Source organism: Nomascus leucogenys, chromosome 4, assembly GCF_006542625.1.
Source record: "Nomascus leucogenys isolate Asia chromosome 4, Asia_NLE_v1, whole genome shotgun sequence".
NCBI classification, from domain to species: domain Eukaryota; kingdom Metazoa; phylum Chordata; class Mammalia; order Primates; family Hylobatidae; genus Nomascus; species Nomascus leucogenys.
The window spans coordinates 58673382-58698036 of record NC_044384.1 but is presented as its reverse complement, the minus strand read 5'-3'; the positions used below and the strand labels follow the sequence as shown (position 1 = coordinate 58698036).

Genomic DNA, 24655 nt, shown 5'->3' with positions numbered 1-24655 from the left:
GCTTTCTCATTTCTAGGGTCTGGTGTACTTGGCACTCAACAAATGGTCCTTGAACTAAACAGAGAGAAAACTGCACTGGTGGTTTTACTTTAAAGCTGCTCATTGTTCAGTTTCCTTATCTTTAAATTGGAAGGTGTTCTGCTTCTGCCCAACCCCCACACACTCTACAGACCTTGTGATGGGTTGAGTTTTTCAAAAGATTCTCACCTGCTTTAACTCCTATGAGCTTAGTTTATGTTCACCAGGTGAACTTAAAATTTCAGGTTTCTACAGCACTATCTTTTCCACGTGTATGGCCAGTTCTCATGATGAGTTTACTAAGTGACTTTGGATTCTTTTCAGCTATTGCTAATCATCTGCACCTTTCTGTTGTAGTTATTTTAAAGCCCGCCCACGCGCGCGCGCGCGCACACACACACACACACACTTGAGTCAGGGTCTCTCTCACTCTGTCACCCAGGCTAAAAGCGCTGGGAATACAGACATGAGCCACCGCGTGGGGCCAAAAACATACGGATTTTATTTACTGAACCTGTATTGTGTGCATGACCCAGAATTGTGAGAGTACAGCAATGACTGAGAAAGCCATGTTTCCCACCCTCGTGGCACATAACAATGTTTCTATGTGTTTTTAAAGGCCCAACAACAGGGATTCAATTGTAAAATAAAAATATTTCGGTACAAAACATGATTGAAAAAAAAGACAACTGTGTCTTCCGAGTGGAGGAGGGAAAGGACAATCAAACCTCGAACAAATCGTTTATCTTGCTAGTCACAGCTTAGCTATGCCTTGTTATTTTCCGGTGATTCCAAACTTCCAGTCCATTCCCTTTGCATGGATCAAAAGTGACAGGAAAGAAAAAAATGTATTTCGGATATGGCAAAAAAGAAAAATGCAATACAAGCAAACAAAAGTACTGGGACATCGTATGAGAACTAGTTTAATTGACAATGTGTTTAAATGGTATCTAACACTTGACAATGATTCCAACCCACCCGGGCCTGGGCGCCGCGGCTGCCTCCCCACTCCCACTCACACGGGGAGCTCTCCGGGGCTGTACTGCACCAAAGGCACTCAAAATACATCAGCCTTTCCTTACCTAGATTCTTCCACCACATCCAGCATGGAGCTGCTGCTTCCAGAGATGTAGTCGCCTATCTGTGGCAACAATTAGTTTTAAAAATGGAGCTGCATCTCTAATAACAAAAGCCGCCAGCTGTGAAAAGTGGAGCGAAATCTCTCTACCGGGCCGCAGCATCTCTCAAGAACCTTTTCGCCGCAGCACCCGTCAAGGCCCAGGGCCAGCTAGATGCGGCTGCCCTGGGGTGGAGCCGTCCCCGTGGTCCCGGGAGGCTCCCGACGAGCCGGGGCCCGGGGCCGGAGGGTGTGCTCTTCCGGGAGGTGCAAAAGTCGGCTTGGGCCTGGAGCTCCCGGGTTTGTTTGGTTTTGTCCGCGCCCTGCCCCCACCCTACCCCCTTCATGCAAAAGGCCAAGGGTTTCCGAGCCACCATTGCCCAGGCCGAGTTCACGCTTGGGGCTCTTCAGCCGCCGTCCAGTGAAGAGAGAAAGCAATCGCGCAGAGGCGAGAGCACGCTGAATGAACGCGGGCTCCAGGGGAAATAATTTTTCCTCCTGGGTTTGCGCGTCAGCACACTGGGGTGCAGCCCTCCTTCACAGAAGACCCCCCCCTGCACGACCCCCTGTACACCCCCGCCTCCGCACCCCGCAGGGGCTGCGCGTTCGTCTGTGCGGCCGGGTTTGGGAATGGAGGCGTGAGGACCGCGCATCGAGGGCTCCACAGGCTGGGCGGGGGGCGTCGTTGGAGGGGGTGGGGGAGAAATGCGCGCCCACTACCCTCACGGAGGGCGAGGGACCCCCCAAAAGCCACTCGCGGACGCCGAGGCAGCGGGAAGGCGAGAGGAGGGGCGGGGGGAGGGGGCGCGGGGGTCCCCGCCGCGGAGGCCAGGGCCGGCGGGAGGGGCAGCACCTGAGGAATCCGCCTCCGGCTGCGGCGGCCGCCGCCTCGCTCCGCCCCGGGGAACTGAGCGCGCGGACCGCGCGCCTGCCAGAGAGACGCCAGCCGCCGGCGGCGCTAGCACCTCGGAGTCGGGCGGCCGGAGCAGCGCAGCGCAGCGCGGCGCAGGGAACGGCACTGGGGGTGGGGAGACCAGCCCGGCCGAGCCTAGGGCCACCCCCTGGTCCTCTGCCCTCGCGCCCCGCCAGGGCCAGGTGAGCGGCCGCGGGGACTCCGGGGCGCGGGCGGGAGGTGAGAGGTCGCAAACCGGGCGCGGGAGCTCGCCTGTGACCGGCAGGAGCTGCCCTTTGGCGGGCTGGACGCCCTGGCCGCGCGGGGAAGCGCCGCGGCGGACTTTTCTGGAGGGATGGGAAGCGCAGCGGGGGTGTGAGCGGAGCGCGTGCGGGTGGCGAGGGAGCGCCAGTGCCAGCCTGGGAGCCGCGCCTGCCCTCCCTGCCGCCTCGCGTCGCCCACCGAAGGGACCCGGCCGTGCTGTCCGCGCCCAGAGGCCGAAGGCCTGTCACCGGGCTCTACTCGCTGCCTTTGTGGCGGGAGCGAGGCGGCCCTGGGGTGGGACGAGGGAGCTGCGGCGCGCCGAGTAGCGCGGGGTCCCCGGGCGGAGGCGGCGAGGGGGCACCTAGTCCGTCTCCTCGAGCCCAGGGGCAGTGAGAGGGTGCCGGGCAGGCGGGCGGGCGACAGGTAGGGCGCCGCGGAGGTGGCGGGGAGAGGATGGATGGAGCTCAGCCTGGGAAAGTTGAGAGCGTCCAGAGGTGGCTGGGCGCTCGCTCGGCGTCTGTGGGTTTTTTTCCTCCACACCAAATGTCACTTCGTCACAAGCGGGCGCGCGTGTCTTCCGGCCAGCATGTCCATTTTTCTGTGCATGGCTGAGGACCACTCTTATTCCGAATGAGACACAAAGAGTTGTGTTGACAGCTGACCCTGACACAAGCGGACAGCGAGTGAGGTGCGCCCTGGCCGGGGAGGGTGAGGGAGACTCCTTAAAGGAAATCCATTCCCGCCGTTCCTCTTCCCAGCTCCATTAAAAGGAAATTCCATGTGGAGATTTAGTGCGTGGGGTTTCTCAGTTACATGAGTCCAAGGAACGTCCCTGAACGCGACTCATCTGCCCGGAACGGCCGCTGTCTCTAACCGAGGCTGCGGGTCCTGGAGAAACTCCTCAGTCTTGCCCTTTTCTCCGGTGGACGTGACGGTTCCAAGGTCCTTATCCTCCCCACCCGCTCCTCTGGCCCCGGCTGAGAAGATAGAAACCACATTTTAATTTCTGGTTTTCACACTGTAAGGTGTTTTTTTTTCCCCCTCCCCCCGCCTCGAGGCGGGAATCCCTGCTTAAATCACATTTTTAAACCTAGCCATTTAAATACAGGGAAGAGCTTTCCCACAAAAGGTTTTTGAACTCAATCCCCCTTAATAAAACCTCTCATTCATCTATATATATTCTTAGACTTTAAATCCTGGAATTCTGCTTTGAGTGTTGTGACTGTGTTGTTTCTTCTCTTTGCTGAAATTTTCTAGGAGGTTTTATGAATGATACTGAAAAATTATTTAAAAGAAAAAAATTGTTGAGATATTTAGTAATACAATTACATGCATATAGGTATGTATTTCAAGAGGAAAATGTTTAATGAATGAATATTGAAAAGTAATATAAGTAGGGTAAACATTTCAAACAACAGTGAAGAGTATACAGTGTAAATTAAGCCCTCTCTCCTCCCCTCCATACAAGCCTTTATCCTTCTCAGAGGCAGCCACTGTTGTACATTTTTTGTATATCTTTCCGTAAGTCTATTATAATGGAATTACATTATAGATATAGATGATGAAAGGGATTGAATATGAGACTGAACTATATATTCGTGGTGATGACTATTAACTTGATACCCACTCATGATGACATGAGATTATTTAGCCAAATGTGGACAATTACTACCTTGAAGATCAATTAGAGGGTGAAAAATCTTAGAACAGTACGCAATGGAAAGGAAAACTATTAAACTAATATCTCCTCCCGCACACACACCAGTTTCCCTACACTGGTTTTTGCAATCTTTATTTAATTTTTCCTCCATTTTGGAATTCTTTATGAAGTAGAGAATGAGAACTGTAGTAGTTCACTTTGTCTACCGCAGTGTGTATCTGAAAACACTGAAAGGGCGTGTGTATACTCCCATTGACATGACATAATATAAAGATGTTAGTTGTAAAGGATAAATACGAAGGCCAAGTTTCAGATGTTTGGTTGCATCTCTTAATTCTAGACCTGGCTTTGCCACAAACCCGCCACACAACGTAACTTAACTTTGTTTCCCACTCAGTTAGATAAAGGAATTGAACTATGTGATTTTTAAGGGTCCTTCGAACTCCAGAGTTCTACGATTAAAATAGTTGTCCTAAAACTGGCTAAAGATAACCCTTGGACTGTGGATGTTAGACAGTGGGGCGACAAAAAACATTTCTGAATGGTGGATTCATGAAGAGGAGGTTAGAGATGTTTAAACTATATCCCTGCTCTTAGGAGTTTGGTGTCATTGGAGAACAGCTACTCTCCTTACCCACAGAGTGTGTGTTTATGTTGCTGATAGAGGCCAAACACCGGGCTGAGGGCCTCTGCATGTCACCTTGTGTGGCTAAGGAGAGTGAATTCTCCTCGCAGCCCACAGTGTCATTTTTAGGAAAATTACTCTTACCAAACTCTTCTTTTTGGTAAAGTGGAAATAAACTTTGAAAGAGACTTGACATAATTTAATTAATACTTCTCTGAAGTGTTTAGATTATGAACATCCCTTATAGCTAAGATATTTTAGTTACTTGATAAATATTCACTTAGGGAGTATGTTCTTATTAGGAAGCTTCTAATTTGTAAAGTACCTGCGGCCTTTGGGCTAATGATGGGGACAGGAGTTGAGGAGTGATTGTAAAGTTGTGAAAGTAAAAATAATTAGCTGATTTTAGTCACTATATATGGTCTAAATTAAGGGATTTCAAAGGTATACTGTAAGCGGTGATTGCAAAAAGTGTTGATGTTAAGATAGAGATCTCATACTGAAAGCTAAAGCTTTCTAAAAGCACCGCTGATGAAGCATACGTAATTATTTTGAATAAATCTAATATAAATAAATTATAAATTCACTTTAGGAATTGTTTGGGATCCTAAGAATAAGAACTAGAAGAATATATTTGTGAGGGTACTTAGAGTAATATTGATTGATAAACGAAGCTGACAGAAACAAAAGAAAATTCAATACCAGTAGTGAAATTCTTCAAAATGGTAATAGTTTTTATTTTTTCCAGCTCCCTTCCCAATCTTGCCATATGAATATTTTTACAAATGTTTTATATTGCAGATAATTTTCACCCTGATTTTTATAAACATTTTTTCTATAGCTTACTTCCCATTATTTACAATAATTTTATAAAAGTTTATGCAATGGATGTTCATTATTAACTTAAACCTTCCTATTTTTGATTTTCCAATATAAAAAATATAATGCCTATTTTTTTTTTTTTTTTTTTGAGACAAAGTCTTGCTCTGCCACCCAGGCTAGAGTGCAGTGTTGCCATCTCTACTCACTGCAAGCTCCGCCTCCTGGGTTCACACCATTCTCCTGCCTCAGCCTCCTGAGCAGCTGTGACTACAGGCGCCCGCCACCACGCCTGGCTAATTTTTTGTATTTTTAGTAGAGATAGGGTTTCACTGTGTTGCAGGATGGTCTCGATCTCCTGACCTTGTGATCTGCCTGCCTCAGCCTCCCAAAGTGCTGGGATTACAGGCGTGAGCCACCATGCCTGGCCTGTAATGCCTATTCTTATACATGTAACTTTATTTCTTTTCTTTTCTTCTTTTTCCCTTAACTTCCTTAGGATCGTTTTTTTCTTGAGGGATAGTATAATGTAGTTGTAAATGGGTGGGTTCTAAAATTAGAGGTTCTGGGTTTAAACCTAGCTCCATTACTTGTTGGCAATATTGGACAAGTAATTTATTTTCTCAGAACTTTAGCTTACTAAGATGTAAAATGGGTTATATTAATAGTTCTTTAAAGTTAAGATAAAAAGCAATAACACATGAAACACATAAATGTTAGCTCTTATTTTTATTAGGAAATTTCTAGATTTACAGTAATTTCCACATTACATTCTAAAAGGACTATATAAATTTATACTGTCATTAACGATCTATGTGTGTGCTTGTGTTATCTTAAAACATATTATTGTTACTAATTTGATCAGTGTAACATTTTATACCTTTCTTTTGCTTTGCATTTCTTTGGTCTTATACAAAGTGAGGGATAGTTTTTTCTGCCATATTGCTATAGTTTTCCAAATTGAGTGATGGAAATTTCATTACCTCAGTCATTTTGAGCTGTACCTAACATAAGCTAGACATGTAGGAGTGGTCAGTTACACCACTGATGAATAGTGAACCAAATTTTCCAATAGACTTTTTTCAAACTAATTGTAGTTTTCTTGTATTTTCAGTCTATGGTAATATTTATTAGCTATTACTATTATTATTATTTAACTCTTAGAAAAGTAGCTGTTAACTAAGATATAAACAATATTTAAGTGAAAATGCAATCTTCCTTGAAGAGCTGATTTGTGGTTAGTATTGTGATCACAGTTTGCTGGAATTTTACTAGTGCTTATGAAAACTTGAGGAAAAATCAGAGAGAATATTTATGATCTCCAATCATGTTATCTTTTGGCTACAAATGGATAATGAAGTTATGCCCACTGACTTGAGTTCTTATATAGTCAAGATAATTTAGACTACAAAAAGCATGCCCTTGTGAGTTCTGGAGTTCCAACATCCCTGATATTTTTGGCAAATACCCACCCAACATGGATAACAGCAGCTCTTTGTGCTGTTGAGCCCCAGGAGGGCTCCCTATTGTGTACACTTTCTTTCCTCCCATTCTTGACTGACTAGTGATAGCAACTCCTTCAAGTCCAGATGTGGAGTCCCACAGTGACTCTTCTACCCAACTCTGTATTTGCCCCTACCACCCCACCCGTCAGTGCAGTTGTTTTTGACCTGCCTGTGATGTAGAGAATTCACTCTTTTCAAGGTTGTGGTTTCAGATTTTATTTTTATTTTTCCCTATGTTTTATGAGTATCTTCAGCAGTCCCTACAGTAGGGACTGTAGCCATGTTAGCATAGATTAACACATAATCACTTGATAAATGTTTGTTGCTGTGAACTATATCTTGTATTGTCTTCTCTGTTCCTGGTCATAGTTCTATTTTTATGGTGCCAGTTGGCAGAAGCAAGCACCAGTTGTGTCCTGTATTCCCGTGTTTGCCTATATTACCAAGGTTAGGAGTTAGGAGGAGACCTGCTTGTTACGGCTCTTCCAACTTTTTGTGTGCTTAGGAGACTTTCTTAACTCCTGTGCTTTACTTTTCTTCTGTAAAATGGGATTAACAATTACTGCTCTAATTACCAACCTTCTGGATAGGTTTATTTTGAAGATAAAATGAAATAATAAATGTAGACATTTTAGAAAAAAGGATCTACAAATTCATATTATATTGTCAAAATTACATATTGTCACTACCCTTCTAGGAGTGTCCATATCTTTGAGAAAACCTCATCTTGATATAGAGTTGCACTTAGAGCTTGAGGTTACATGCAGATTCTTGGGATCCACTCTGACCTGTTGAATCAGAAATTCTGGGGATAAGGCCTACCAATCTGCACTTTAACAACCCTTCTGATACTGAAGCACTGTTCTAGGGAGTAAGAAACTTCAGCGCCCACTAAAAAAGTATTCTCCTTATAGTTAAATATTAGTTATAAAATAATCCAGAAATATCATAAATCATTTTTGCATGCTAACCATGGAATGAAAATTAGCTATTATTATTAGCTTCTATTTGTCTTTTAATCTCTCAAAATTTAATTCAGGTAGGAATTGTAAACTCAGATGCATGGAGGGGCCAAGCAGTAAACCTGAGTTATGAAGCAAGACACTTGTAAAGTAATAGAGGTGATGAGTTCTGGTGGACAAGAAAGTCTGAGGGTGGCAGAGTTTCTAAGGCGCCACTGATTGTTGCCTTTTGGGGTTGTGGGCCACTGTTGCTAGGCCATTTGATTTTTCAGGTGAAGCTAGAAATTCACATTTTTATGTGAATTTAAATATTGGCAATACATTTTAAAGAAAACACATGGACCTAATAATCTGGAAGCCAGATAACTTCCAACCTCTGAGTTAAGTAATATGGGTGAACATATTTGCATTTGAATGAGTGTGATGACAGAAGAAATAGTCCCATTCAACATTATTAATAATCAAAGGTATATTAAAATCACACAGACACTTTTTAACTTTCAGATTACAAAGATTCAATAGATTGATAAAATCTAATGTTGGCAATTGGATAAAGAAATGGTTGTTCTTATACTAAGACTGATGGCAGATGATTACAACTTTTCTGGGGTGTAATTTGGCATCATGTTTCAAGACTTTAAATGTCTATACCTGCCCTGTCCAATATGGTAGCGTCTAGCCACATGTGGCTATTTAAATGTAAATTAACATTATATACAACCAAAGATTCAGTCTCTCAGTTATACTGGTTACATTTCAAGCACTCAATAGCTGCTCATGGCTGGTGGCTGCCATGTTGGACTGTGTAGATATAGAACATTTCCATCACTGGAGAAAGTTCTGTTGGACAGTGCTGGTCTAAACTCTTTGATTTGGGAATTTGTTAGAAAAAAAAACAATTAGACAAATGTACAAAGGCATATAGCAAAAATATCACTTGAAACATTATTTATGAAAGTAAAAAAATTAGAAACCACCCAAACACCGTGTTATTAAAGTCAAGTTGTAGTAAATATCTATGAAAATAGTGTTACATGTGTCGTGAAACTATTTCTATTGTAGAATCTTTTTATTTAGGTAGATAACTTAGTTACAAGGGGTTTGGGGATCACTTTTTCTCTTGTCACAAACGCACGTGAGTATGACAGAGCTTTCCCTTTTTAGCCTACAGCTCTTATAGTAGGATGGGTTGACTTTCACTAAAACATGAGCAGAGGCATTTGAGAACTCTCTAAATAACATCCGTATCAGCTGGATTCTTGTTAGATATTCAAAATCTCAGGCCCCATCCCGAGCCTACTGAATCAGAATCTCTGGCAGGACCCAGGAATCTTTATTAACAAACTGTCTGCTTACTAGTGGTATCTGCCTTCTATCACTGAATTGCTCAAGCTTCAGTTGTTTTATCTTGGCCAAGTTAAATCTGACCTCTGTCCAGGTACTGTTCTAAGTGCTGGGGATGCTGCAGGGAAGAAAAGTGAGAGATATCTGGCCGGGTGTGGTGGCTCATGCCTGTAATCTCAGCACTTTGGAAGACCAAGGTCGGTGGATCACCTCAGGTCAGGAGTTTGAGACCAGCTTGGCCAACATGGTGAAACCCTGTCTCTACTAAAAAAAAAAATACAAAATTAGCTGGGCATGGTGGTGTATGACTGTAATCCCAGCTACTCGGGAGGCTGAGGCAGGAGAATCACTTGAACTCTGGAGGCAGAAGTTGCGGTGAGCTGAGATTGCGCCATTGCACTCCAGCCTGGCAACAAGAGCAAAACTCCGTCTTAAAAAAAAAAAAAAAAGGAAAGTGACAAATATCTCTGTTCTCGGGAGAATCAAACAATGAACAAAAGAAATTGAGGAAAATATGATGTTTTTTAGATAGTGAGAAGTGCCAGGGAGAAAAGTAGAGCAGAAAGGGGAATTAGAAAGTAAGCTGGAGGTTGCGATTTTCTACAGGTGTCATTGAGAAGTGACCTGAGTGAAGACACAACGAGGTGAGGGACTGAGCCACTGGAAAGGTTAGGGGAAGAGGGTTTCAGCTTGTTGTTAGAGGGGCAACTAGGAGGCCTGGGAGCTGATGGAGAGAGGCAAGCAAGGGAGCGTGTGGGGGATTAGGTCAGAGAGGGAATCTAGATCTTTTTACTTCAAATTCTTTGTTCTCTCTAGTGCACCACACTCTCAGATTCTTTGGTTAATCAGTTTGTAAAGAGATCAAACATCCTGAAATTCACTGTTCTTTAGCATGATCTGTCAATTCCTCCTGCCACATTTGCCTCGGGTGCTTGTTAAATACGGATTATTGATCACTAGACCTACTAATAAGAATTTCTAGGGTGGGACCCATGAATGTGCATTTAAAAAAAAATGTTCTGCCATAGTCTGAGGATGAGTGTGCATTTTAAGTGTCTTCCCAGGTGGTTTTTATGGACACAAGTCTCAGAACTACTACTCAAATGTATCATTCTGTAATTTTAGTTATTTTTAGAGCAGATGCACTTAAAGTTGTCACCTCTGCCTGTATAGGTTAGTGTGAAGAGAAGATGTAATTGGTATAATATCTCTCTGTATTTTTAAACCAATTTAAATGGACACTAATATAAGTTAACATGTATATCTTATTGGGGTATTCAGGGAACTCTGAGTCTGTTACCATAATTTGTATTCACATCAGAGGGTGGGGGAACCTTTTCACTTGAGAGTTCTGCCTCTCACCCATATAGTCTGTTCTATTTTTTGGAAAGGGCACATTTATATCTCTTTGGTTTTTTCCTCATGTTTTCTTTCTTTTCCTCTTGTTTCTTTTCTTCTTCCTTTTCTCTTCTTGAAATCTAACTACGCTAAGTCAAACATCAACATTTTGGTAGCCATTCTTTTATGCATCTCTATGCATATTTATATATAATCAATATTAATCTTACATAAATAGGATCATATTATGCTTTTTAAAAAACTTGTAGGCCAGGCACAGTGGCTCGTATCTGTAATCCTAGTGCTTTGGGAGGCCAAAGTGAGAGGAAGATCACTTGAAGCCAGGAGTTGGAGACTAGCCTGGGCAATGTAATGAGGCTCTATCTCTAAAAACAAACAAACAAACGAAAACTGTAGTTACTTCTTTTTAAAAAATTTGAGGGCTGTCTTTTCCCTTTCCCCTTTCTTTTCACTCCAACAATGTCACTCATCTATTTATGTTGTTATAACTTTTTCCATGATCATATACCCTTATATATATTTTAGTACCGTGTATGTACTATCATATTTTTCTAATTTTCACCTAATATTCAATAAAATACAAGGAATGTGACTCTAAGTTAACTGGTATAGCTTGTCTTTATTCTTTTAAATTATTATACAATATCCTATAAAAATAATCTATAGCATCTGTATTCCACAGTTAAACAACCATTACTTCATTGAAGGGCATTTATTTAAGCCAAACAAGAAACAAGAGCTATATATTAAAAGATAGACATGTGATAACACAATTTAAAAACATTTTTGTGAAGCAAAAAGGAACCATAAATAAATACCATAGACATATGATAGATTGGGGGAAAAAAATCTGTACCATATGCAAATAAAAGATTACCATCTCGGCTGGATACGGTGGCTCACGCCTGTAATTCCAGCACTTTGGAAGGCCAAGGTGGGAGATCACAAGGTCAGGAGTACAAGCCAGCCTGACCAACATGGTGAAACCCAGTCTCTACTAAAAACACAAAAATTAGCCGGGCGCGGTGGCACATGCCTGTAATCCCAGCTACTCAGGAGGCTGAGGCAGGAGAATCGCTTGAACCGAGGAGGCAGAGGTTGCAGTGAGCTGGGATTGTGCCAGTGCACTCTAGCCTGGGAGGCAGAGTGAGACTCCCTCTCAAAAAAAAAAAAAAAAAAAAAAAAAGATTACCACCTCTAGTTTATAAGGAACTTTTATAAAATGATAATAAAATATTTTATGAAACATAATTTTAAAGTATTTTGCAAACATTGTCACTAGCTGTTCACAGAACCGTTATTCCAAATGGTCAATAAGTATGAAAAATGCTTAGCCTTATTAGTTGTTTAGAAATGCAAGTTACACGTAATAGTAAACTATCACTTGATACCTACTTGATATTACTATAGAACTTTAATCAATATTAAAATTTCCAGAAGTAGTTTATTTGTTCTTTGAAAAATCTGTGCAGAAACATTTGTTTTGAAAGTTATATTAGTCCAGTTGCGGTGGCTCATGCCTGTAATCCCAGCACTTTGGGAGGCTGAGGTGGACGGATCACCTGAGGTTGGGAGTTCGAGACCAGCCTAACCAACATGGAGTAACCCCGTCTCTACTAAAAATACAAAACTAACCTGGTATGGTGGTGCATGCCTGTAATCCCAGCTACTCGGGAGGCTGAGGCAGGAAAATCGCTTGAACCAGGGAGGCGGAGGTTGCGGTGAGCCGAGATCGCACCATTGCACTCCAGGCTGGGCAACAAGAGTGAAATTCCATCTGAAAAAAAAAAAGTTACATTAAAGTGGCCGGGCACAGTGGCTCACGCTTGTAATCCCAGCACTTTGGGAGGCCGAGGTGGGTGGATCACCTGAGATCAGGAGTTCAAAACCAGCCTGGCCAACATGGCGAAACCTGTCTCTACTAAAAATACAAAAATTAGCTGGGTGTTGTGGCGGGTGCCTGTAATCCCAGCTACTCAGGAGGCTGAGGCACGAGAATCGTTTGAACCTGGGAGGCGGAGGTTGCAGTGAGCCCCACTGCATTCCAGCCTGGGTGACAGAGCAAGACTGTCCCTCCCCACCCCCCAAAAAAGAAAGTTTTATTAAAGCTATAAAGCATAATTTCCCAGAGTTTCCTGTTTGCTCATATAATTTGAGGGAGGTTGACTTTTATTTTCTTTCAGTCTTAGCTCATAAGCCAAATGATGGGAACAGAGCTTAGAAAATTTAATTTTGATATCAATTGCCCATTTGTATTCAAAAGGGTTTCCTTCCGTTTTAAGACAGAGCTTTGTTGGATTTTAGAGCCATAGATCAATCTACCCTGAGAGGAAAACACTGCAGGGTTTACTTGACTTGCCCAAGGTCACTAAACTAGTCGTTCATGTTTTCTGGTTTACCATATTGTTTCACAGTGTCTTCTTATACTTGTAATTGCAGCTAATATAGAGAAAACATATTTCAAGAATTTTTTTTTTTTTTTGAGATGGAGTCTTGCTCTTTCGCCCAGGCTGGAATGCAATGGTACGATCTCGGCTCACTGCAACCTCCATCTACCGGGTTCAAGTGATTCTAATGCCTCAGCCTCTTTAGTAGCTGGGATTACAGGCATGTGCCACCACGCCTGGCTAATTTTTGTGTTTTTAGTAGAGTTGAGGTTTCACCATGTTGGCCAGGCTGGCCTCGAACTCCTGACCTCAGGCGATCCACCTGCCTCGGCCTCCCAAAGTGCTGGAATTACAGGTGTGAGCCACCATGCTCACCTATTTCAAGAATTTTTTCTCATTTTCAAAAACCAAATATGCAACATTTAGAGAAATTATATGTAATGTGTTTAGATTTTAAATAGAAATAGTAGCATATGAGAATAATATTAACAAATCAGAAAAAAATATTACTTGTAATTCTACCATCCTTACAAAGTGAACTGTTATTGCAGTTCTGCTTCAAGTATTTATCTATATGCATTAATGATTTTACATACTGCTAATGTGATTTCCCTAATATTTCCCAAATCTTTTGGTAACTTTGACTTCCAGGCTTTTTTTTTTTTTTTTTTTTTTTTTTTTTTTTTTTGCTTAGAGATAGGATCTTGCTGTGTCACCTAGACTGGAGTGCAGTGGCACAATCATAACTCACTGCAGCCTTGAACTCCTGGGCTCAAAGGATCCTCCTGCCTCAGCCTTCAGAGTAGCTGGGACTACAGGTGTGTACCAGTATGCCTGGCTAATTTGAAAAACTTTCTGTGGAGATAGGGTGTCACTTTGCTGTCCAGGCTTTCAGGCTTTTTTTTTTTTTTTAATTTTTTTTATAGTCTCGCTCTGTCTCCCAGGCTGGAGTGCAGTGGCACGATCTTGGCTCACTGCAGCTTCCACCTCCCGGGTTCAAGCGATTCTCCTATCTCAGCCTCCCGAATAGCTGGGATTACAGGCGCACTTCATCATACCCAGCTAATTTTTGTATTTTTAGTAAAGACAGGGTTTCACCATGTTGGCCAGGCTGGTCTTGAACTCCTTTCCTCAGGTGATCAGCCCTCCTGGGCCTCCCAAAATGCTGGATTACACACATGAGCCACCATGCTCAGCCGCTTTTGGGCTTTTTAAGCTGGTCTGCATGACTCTACTTTCTTTCTATCTGTTTTTCACGCGTCCCGTTTTTAATCCTTGAACATTGTTTTGTATCATTCTACAAATGATCAAATGTCTTTTATAGGTACCAGTTGCCTCCCTTAGCATTTCCCAAAGGGTGTCACCTTAAACATTAACACCCCAGTCTTACTCTGTCAGCTGCATGTAAAAAAAAAAAAAAACACAAAAAACTAAAGGTATTAAACAGTAATGAGTTTGTTATATCACCAACATTTCTCAGGGTGGCAGGAAGGGCACTGCAATTCTTGGGTTAATTTGGGTGCTTGACAATGTCCTCAAGAACCAAGATTCTTTTGGTCATTCTCCGCCAACCTCAGCTTGTTGGTGTTTGTTTTCCAGCTTGTCTTTTCACTATCCCAAGATATTTGCAGCATACATGACTCATACCCTCACACAGCTTTGACGGGAGTCAGAAAAAGGCTCTTTATGTTCAGGCTAAATGCTTTTAAAAGAATTTACCTATATACATTGATGTCCCAAATCTTGGTGAGACTTCACTTCATGATCATGCATCAGCCAGTCACTGACAAGGAAAATGGGATTACCATAACTGATGGAGAATATTCAAGATTTACTCCAGAGCCTGGGAAAGGGTCTATTATTTGAGGTAAGCATGTACAAACTGTGGGGTTAATATTGAAGAAGATCAGGAAATGGCTTGATTAGGCAACCAGCAGTGTGTGCTATAAAATTGAATTTACTTAGTTCTCTTCAAGGCTCTTCATAATCTGACCCCATGATAATTTAATATAAAACCTCTATTCTAGAAAAGCCAATCAGTTGTCTTTCCTGCCTATCTATCCTGCTCATGTGCATTTCTACCTGTGCCTTGACATGTGTTATTTCACTTTCTTAGAAAGTTCTCCCTGTTTATTAGAGCTGATGTGGCTATTTTAATTAAAATTTAAAATTTAGTTCCTTAGGTACAGAAGTCCCACTTCAGTAGCCCTGTGACTAGGCAGCTACTGTATTGGATAGTGAAGGAACAGAACATTTCCATAATCACAGGAAGTTCTGACGGAAAGCACTGCTCTAGAAATTCTTACAAATCATACCTATTATTTACACAGTGTTTGCCAAACTATGGACCACCTAGATGAGAATCAGCTGTTTGAGATGCTGTTTAAATGCAGATTCTGAGCCCTAGGAATAGGCCCTGAGCCACTTTCATGCCCAATAAAGATGAAGAACACTGCTTTGAGATCTAGTTTTGTTTCTTTTATGGAAATATACTGACCATTGGAGTTTTCATTAATTTTCTCCTTCTCTAGACTTCTATGGCATTCATAGTTTAAAGTTTTAGAATTTCTTTACGATATTAATATTCTCTAATTGTCTCAGAAAGTATTCTTCCTGAATATTAGAGTATAAGCCTTTTAAGAGGAGGTACTATGGCATATTATCACTTGTATTTTCCAAAATGTAGAATATAAAATTGGGTGCGTAGTAAATACGAAGTATTGACTGCTTAATTACATTCTATAGAATTGTTAATCTATAGTATATTCACTTGGCAGTTCTTTGAAAATCATAATACTGTCTGCAGTATTGAATATGGATGATAGAGAATTTCTGTAATTTTTTTCTTAATTTTATTTGTTGGAAATAAACCTGCAAATCTTGGTTATATTTCTAACAAGTAGTATACGAGGATGTTCCCCATAATAAATTAGCATAATTTAAAAAAATGGCTATTTTAAAGTGCTCTGATCTTTTGATTCTCTTTGTAGAACATAAACTAGTCAAACTTCTGAAGCCATAGTTGATAAAGCAACTTTCTGTTGCAAATGAACTCCTCACTTGAACCAGGGTTCTTCTCCGGATTAACTAGAGAATTCAGGTAGTTGTTCTGGCTGCTCTACTTTGATGATTTAATAATGGCCTGAAAATCACTGGAGCAGGAGGTTAAGATCTTGGCAACATTAGAAAATAGTTAGATGTACATTTTCACAAGTTGGAGCACAGTGAATGATCAAGATGGAATAGTAATAGGGTAGTCATGACTAGCAGCAACTCACTTAGTTCTAAGGTGAGGAATATTTCTCTTTGTGCATAATTTCACAGACTGTATCATTCCCCAGGGTGATGTGAAAACAACTACATTCTCTGGTAGGCTCATTACCTTATGGTACAAAAATCAATCTAATCTATTAAGAATAAAATCTCTGTTGAACAAATAACTACCTTCCTGAGAGTCTTGATATTTTTTACTCTGAGACAGTTGCCACATAATTTGATTCCAAAACAGGTCACATTTCTGAGATAATGAATCAGTGCTGCCAAGCATGATGGCTGGTACAAAATAGACCCCCAGTCACGCCTGTAATCCCAGCACTTTGGGAGGCCGAGGCAGGCAGATCACTTGAGGTCAGGAGATCGAGACTGGCCTGGCCAACATGGTGAAACCCCATTTCTACTAAAAATACAAAAATTAGCTGGGTTTGTTGGTACATGCCTATAATCCTAGTTACTCAGGAGGCTGAGGCAGGAGGATTGCTTGAATCCGGGAGGTGGCGGTTGCAGTGAGCCGAGATCATGCCACTGCACACCAGCCTGGGTGACAGAGTGAGACTCCGTCTCAAAAAAAAAAAGACTCTCAGGAAGTGTTAGTTATTTTTTCTCATTAGACTTGTTGAATTTGAATGACAAGTCTCAGACTTTATTAGAGAGTAGCAATTAGTTGCTACTATGCCCAACTAATTTTTTGTATTTTTAGTAGAGACGGGGTTTCACCGTGTTAGCCAGGGTGGTCTCGATCTCCTGACCTCGTGATCCGCCTGCCTTGGCTTCCCAAAGTGCTGGGATTACAGGCATGAGCCACCGTGCCTGGCTGCAATTAGTTTTAAGCGTTTGCCTCTCAATTAAAAATGTTACCAAGTTCTTACTTTTCTGGAAAAATTAGACCATATAAAAATAACCTTTTCCCCCCTTGTTCATTTTAATGGAGCAATAAAATACTAGCTGTGGTATTTTTTACAGTATTGTTGGTCAAAAATTGTATCAGAATTGTTTCATATCTGTAGGTATTAAATGGACCATTTGCATAATCTACTGAAGATCTTTTAGAGTCTGTAAATGTGTGTCTGGTTATGGTATTTCAGGTATTCTAAGTGTTTGAGGTTTTATGCCATCATAAAGACCTCTGAGCCAGTGGTATGCATTATCTCAACTTCTGCCTTCAGAGTAGGAACTGTGATGGAACAGTGTAACACATGGCATAGTTGCACATCTGGAATTTCAAAGAGAGCATATGTATATCAGAGTATGTGTGTATGCACAAAACATAGCTTTTGATTTAAAAAACTGCCATAAAGGTCTTCTCTGCTTAGTCTTCTGCTGTTTATTGATTTAATTAATAGCAGAAATTAATAATTTAATTCAACAATATAATTATTAAAAATGTACCCCACCTGAGACATTGTGCACATATCATTTCTAATCCTCACAACAGCCCTGTAAAGTAGGCATCATTATTCTCACTTTTACAGCTGAGATAACTAAGACTCAGATAAGGCTTAGGTAAATTTCACAAGAGCCTTCAGGTAGTACGTGTAAAGTCAGAATTCAAATCTAAGTCTGGCTGATTTAAAGCTTTTGTTCCTGTCTCTGTGTCATACTCTTGGGTACCTGTTTTGTGATTCAACTAGATTATAAGATCTGGATGTCAGGAATTGCATCTTACAATGTGTTATATTACCCAGAAAGGTAACTTGCGGCAAATGTTGCTGTTCTTGCTGAAGGTGCTATAGGTAGCTGCCAAGGGACATTTTAGCCTTTGCACATACCACTAGGGGACCATTTAGTGCCATATTTTTGGGTAACAGGTTGTACAAGGCTCAATTTTGGTTGGCAAGGAATGGTGCCAGTGGGGGTCAGATCTTGAGTTTATTCACCAGACTGCAAGTGCTTTGTCCCTTTTGCTCACTGTTCCATCCCCAACACCTAAGACCAAGCACATAGTTGCCCCCTCAGTAAATATTTGTTAATGACAAATAATAATAACAGATCTGTAGGAACTGTTAACTTTCTTCCATGGCTATGTATTACATCCTTAACCTAAGCCAAACTTCCTTCTGATCTGAGCCACTACACAGGAGTTGGGGCAAGGGAGGGTAATGGAACAACATAAGCTTATTACGTTGACTGGAAATACCAACACAAGACCCATGCCTTTTGGAAGCTAGTTCAGTAGCATTATCTTTTAAATAAAGGATGGTAATGAGGAAAAATAAATTCAAAACAGTTCTGTGGCAGAGGTGAAGGGAGATACATTTCATTTCCCTTTTGTTTTTGAATTATACAAAATGATGATGTGTTTATAATCCTTTGTGCGTGTTCAATTGATCATCAAATTTACTTACTTACAAATGTACCTATATAATTTAAGTAATATGGGCTTTAAATTTGCCAACAGATATCCTAGTTAATAAAAAATAGTCTAAGCCGTGTATTTCCAGGATAATACTGCATAGTGGAATAAGCCATGGAATTGATAGTCTGGAAAAAAGTGTTTTGAAAAATGTGATATTTCCTGTACAGTATAGATGTTACAATTCATATTGCTTATTAGATTTTAAATGGACAAGACGTCCAAAATCAAAACAGTGTGGGCTTATTTTAGATACTGTTGCATGGGAGATTACCAGACATCTGTATGGTGTTTACCCTTGGAAAGCTAAAGTTCACATATTGCAAACAGACACCATAATTTTATCCTAGATGAAGGTTTGTTTAACCTGTACTGATTTTTTAAAAGGATTTGAAGTAATAATTGGCAGCAATAATTATCAAACTATCAGTTTTCATTTGGGTAAAAGGAATGATTTCATGAAATACATTTGTCACTTTAAAAATAATTTTCTCATAATTTTTCTACTGAGCAAGAGGTGTTTATTCAGTGGGGATAATAGAATACACCATTGGGCAGGAAATTAACAATAAGAGTAAGCTAATAAGTCTTTTTTAAGCACCTATAATTGGAAGGGATGCTGTGGAGAGAAAGAGGAAAATGAAGAGCTGTCCCTGCCCTTGGGGAAACTGACAGTCTAGTTAAAACACAGTAATGTGACTTGTGGTTTTCTAGATTCAGATCTAATTTTATTCAAACCATGTTCCTCAAACCATTACTAATATAGGGAAATATTTATATAACATAATATGTAAAGGTGTTTTTTGTCCTGTTTCCCAATACCTAAATTACAAAAGAATTCAGTTGAACTTATATCAAATGGAATTTTATGCCCATTTAATTTTTTAAAAACTAGAAGATTTTTTAACTTGTTCATGAGGCATTGAACGTATTATAAAATTTGAAATGGTATTGGTGATGTTAAGAAAATCATGGTATGATCCTTAAGTTGTTAGCGACATTTCATGGATATTAAGGTACCTATAAATAACACCAAAACTGTGGCATTCCTTTTTTTTTCGTGGTGGGGGTATGAATTTGACCACTGTTCAACTCATACCTTTTTTTTTTTTGTCTTATAGAGCAGAAACTAACTTTAGTTAGTATACCGCTTTTGAGATGTTCTTTATATAGAAATTTAAGGCATGAGAAATTATCATTTAGAAAGAAAATGAATGAAAGCTCATTTGGACCTTCAGACTATGTTTAAAGCACATTGTACAAGATTAATTAGTACATAACTATTCTACTGATGTAGATTATATTGAGAAATAAATATTTGAAACATGGATCTTAAGGCATTTTCTTATAAATTCACTTTTTAGAAATTTGGATTTTCAGCAATTTTATATCACTGAAAGCTGTGTGTACTCTAATTTGGTCCTTGATGTGTTTCTCATCATGAGCAGTATTAAAAAACAATAGACAAAATATTTACCATAAGTATGTTATTCTTAAATACATTTCCTTTTAATTGAATGAAATTAAATTTTCTACCTGATTTGTGGACCATTAGAGAAAAGAAGATACATATTAAGGAGGGAAAAAAAGGAAAGAGACTGAAAGATTAATTAGAACTTATTCCTTGTACAATAATATTTTAGCTTTAAACTGTTAGTCCTTTATATTAGGATCCACTAAAAATCTTAAGTTAGCCTGCTAAATTTTAGCTCCTCACAGTAGCTGGTTTTCCAGAGAGAGCTGGTTTTACATGCAAAGGACCGTCTGTTCCGAGTTGACTTTTGTTAGTAGTAATTCTATTTTGACTTAGGTGTTCAGAGATACTTTTCCCTTAACTCTTATATTTAAAGCATTAACATATAAATCTAATTAAAATGATGTATTAAGTTGACTGATTAAAAATAGTTGTATAGTCACAATTTTCTTTCTTCTAAGAATTAGAGATTTAAATCTCTGAAAACATTAATGTGTGTGGGGTGGTTATGATAGTCCAGCTGCCATTGTGTGTGTTTCATTTAAATGTAAATTTATCTTAGAGACTCTGAAGTTGAACTCAGAAGGTAGAGAATTTTAATTTGAATAGTCATTTTCTTTTTTTCATGAATACTAAAATCGGTTTTATACTAAAGAAAAAAACCTATTAAACAGCCAATACTCAATTACCTCGTTTTAAAGTTTCTAGTATGATACTGAGTATTATTTTATAGTTCTATGTAAAGGAAAACAGTAGTGTTTTAAAGAGAAATCAGGTTGTGGAAATACATGTCTAATAATTAAATCTGAGCTGTGAAAAAGATTACTAACGTTAGCAGAAACACATTGACCTATGTATGACACACACATATCTATATACTATGTGTATATTTAGACTATATGTATATTTTTCCAACACACAGTTGCTGGCTTAAATATACTCTATTCTTAACCACTGATTAAAATTTAGTCTTACACTTAGTCTGATACTGTAATTATAAATAAACTTCCAGGAGAAATTCTTGAGGACAAGTTTTTAAGGAAGCTTCTGCTTACCGCTATTCTCTTTAAAACAGGTTAAGATTTGAAGCTCTGTAATTTTGCTTTATTTCATAGTTGTTGTTGGCATTGTGTCAGCTACTATGAATGTTCTCTTAAGCAAGGTTACCTTCTGTTGCTTTTAGCAGCCTTTTCTACTTCCCTACAATAAAATAGGCCATTTATGTGAGTTGCCGTTGATTGCATATTTTGAAGTCATTTTTGTCTTTAGTCATTTCATTACCAGCCTGTGATTATCCTGTGTTAAAAAAACAAACAAGTAGGCAGAAAACCTCTTTGATCTACCCTAACCTTTCTATATGTAAATTTTGGAAAAGCGACACTGTAGCATGCCAATAAAGTTTACTCCTGCATTGACATTTCCAAAGTAATTATAGAAAGGATTATAAAATTTACTAAAGGAATTGCTATTTGTTGGTTGACAAAATTTACTTAAGCCACATAAATGTAAATATTTCTCAAGCAACCCCTATAGAGTCAAGGGTTGCCATCAAAGAAAAGACTTTTGTTTGTTCTAAATACCTTTATTTTAATTTTTTATTTTCTAAATACCTTTATTTTATAAAGCTAGGAAAAGTAAAAGTTTTTTGAACATTTTGAGGTCTTACATTTTTACTTATGCCATTCTTGAATATAAATGTTTCCATGATTTCAGTATGACATAATTCTGTATGATATGTTTTAAATTAATAGTTACTGGTTAGAATTTAAAATTGAGTTTTATAGTAACCAGTAAGGATTGCGAATTGTGTATTTATAGCAGTATACTGATTTACAGATTCTATGACACACGGTCAGACACACTGGTTTTTATGAAAATCCATGAGCATTTTTCTCCTGTTTACTCCGTGATTCCAGAATAATATGTAGGGGTGATTTCCTTGAGAACAGGAGTTATTAGCGTCATTATTAGGGGTAGTAACAGTACCCTCCTTTCAAACACAGATCCTTTTTTTTGCTCCTTCTCCAACTTCCCTGCCATTCCTGTTAACTTCTGAGGCTTGGAGAAAGTGAACTTTAAAAACTAGAATTCTTTCTCTGTTTTGAATGACAGACCTTATGGGGTTACTTATGTGGTTGGACTTTTCCCATCCCAGATGGAGTATGTAAATACTTTATAAAATTCTTTATAAGATTATGTGCTTAGAGATACTTTTGCTTGGTTACGCTTCTGCTTTCCCAAGCAGTCGTTTCTGTTTTTTCACACAGAAAGCAATGGTCTACCTCATTTGGATCAAAACCAAGTTAGTTTAAGACAGATATTTTGTAAGATAAATGTTATGTTTCTTAACATGATTTGGAAGTTAGTATTAATCATTATTATAATTACTTGTATTAGTAGTTTGTCATTGTAATTGTACAAAGTGTTTCTAGGTTACAAAACCTAGAAGTTCTTTGCAAGGCGGTGGGCCAGTGATATCAACCCATGGAAATGGCCATGATAAAGCAGTTTTCTCTGGGTTCATTTCTAGTTTGTGTCATGGTTTGAGAAAAACAATAGATGAGAACAAGTTAGTATGAATATTTTTAATCATTTCATCTGCTAAAACTTCATCCCTAGGAAACGATGGGCTTACAGGGTTATTTTCAAGAATTGCTTTATAGAACTTCCTCATTAAATATTTTATAAGGACATTCTGCTTTAACAAATTAGATGGTATTGAGGTGGGGAGTGTATGTAATTGTAAAAGGTTTATACCCCACATGCAGATTATTACCTGGTGACTGAAAATGCTGCCTGGATCTTTTTTTGCAGTGCCAGGGAAGGTGGGGGATGGGGAGAATGAAACTTGAATCAGTGGCCATCTGGCCCAGATTTGGCTGATTTCCTGTGCACTGCCCTTTGTTTCAGCCAGACAATGGATTGTTCCTTGAAAAGATAAGAACTCCATTGATGACTTTGTGCTGAATCAGCACGTTTGGTTTGGGATTGCAAGCACAGACTCATATTGAAGGGTTTTCACTTGTTGGTAGGTCACTATCCTTGTCTTCATCCATTACAAAAATAGCCTTAAGGTTGTTTTCTGTAGTTTCTGTGCTGAGATTACAGACAAATTGAATAAAATAATTGGACATGTAGTTTTCTAGTTTTGTATTACCTGTCTTAAACATTGAAATCTCCTTGTCTTTAGTTTCCAAAATTAATATCTCCCTGATCGTGATTTTTGATAAATCTTTATATAGAATCTTTTCTTAAGTCTGAACTTGAATTTTCCATTTGAATCTTCAATGACTTAAGTTTAATGTTGTCCTAAATCTAAGTTAGACTTTTATGATATGGTTATGTAAATGGTAAATTTTCTGCGACATCTGTTGTCATATATCTGCAAATTACATTTTAGGGTGGTAGAGCTACTCCTTACTTTAAATGCTGCCTACTCACTGTGACACTTTAATAAATGGTTATTGACTAGAGAAGTAGGGATCTCTGTCACCTAGCATTGTAAGTCAGTCAGTCATCAGTTTTTGTAGGTTATCTCAGAAGCAATAGAAATCAGAGAGTAGTTAAGTGCCATTTTTCAGAAGACAAGAACAACCTTCACTGCTACCATTTTGTTGTATGACCAAGAAATACAAAAACAATCATTTTTACTTCTGAAGTTATAGGAAGATTGTTGACAGATTTTGTCTACCTTTTAGTTTAATTCTCATCTCTTTACAGTTGAGTTGCCTTGTCACTCTCCAGTGCAGAATTTTCTCTGAAACCACTGATAACTTCAAAATCAAGCATCTGATCAAAATAAACTGCTTTGAGATCTAACCTATAATTCATTTGTGTAGATAAAGGTATGTTGTTTAGGTAGAATCAAAGGGCCTGATCACAAGAAAAAAAGCTTAATAGTTAGTTCCTTAGGGATCTAATTATGTAGCAGATGGGACCACACAGCACAGTTCACTGTTATTTAGTATAATTAATTTTAGATCTGCATCCAGAAAAAAAAAAAGATGACAACAAATGACACAAAATCTTAGTTTGCATCCATATAGGGCACTATCCACTCATAATTGTTGTTCCTCTTCTCTTTTGGATCACTTTAATCTACTCCTTACTCTGTTCGATGCTAATAAGGTCTCAGAATTGCTTATTTGCCTTAAATGCATGAGTAGTTTGAATACACTGATATTAAGGGTGTCATGGATGTTCATTGGAATAGAATACTCGGATTTAGAGGATTGGTTAATTAAACTGTAAAATAAGCCAGAGTTAAGAGCTACAACAACAACAAGACCAAGACAAGTTCTACTTTATTTTCCCCCTGCTTTAATCCGAAACTAGTTCAGGGAACTAGTTCGAGGTAGAGGGGAAGGTCTTATCCTTTCTCTCCCTCCCCCCTCCTGGTCACCCTTCACCCCCGCCCCACACCCCCCAACCTCTGACTCTCCTTCAAATCTCACTGAGGAATTATAGTCTCTACAGAGGCTTGGTTGCAGATGCCTGGAAAGTTTACACTGCAGAGAGTTGTTTTGTTTGGCATAGCTAATCAGGAGCCAGGCTGGAATTGCTCATAGCTGTCATTCAGGTTTTGTTTCAAAGTCCAAGG

The 24655-nt window shown here is 39.4% G+C and overlaps 1 protein-coding gene across 1 annotated transcript in view; it reads left to right on the top strand.

The window, feature by feature from the left end:
* The first annotated feature begins 2078 nt into the window (after positions 1-2078).
* The window catches only part of GREB1L (GREB1 like retinoic acid receptor coactivator), a 296713-nt gene continuing 274136 nt past the window's right edge, over positions 2079-24655 (top strand). The window contains exon 1 of the mRNA XM_030810667.1: positions 2079-2230. The gene's annotated coding sequence lies outside the window, so the exon portion shown is untranslated. The remainder of the gene's footprint in view (positions 2231-24655) is intronic.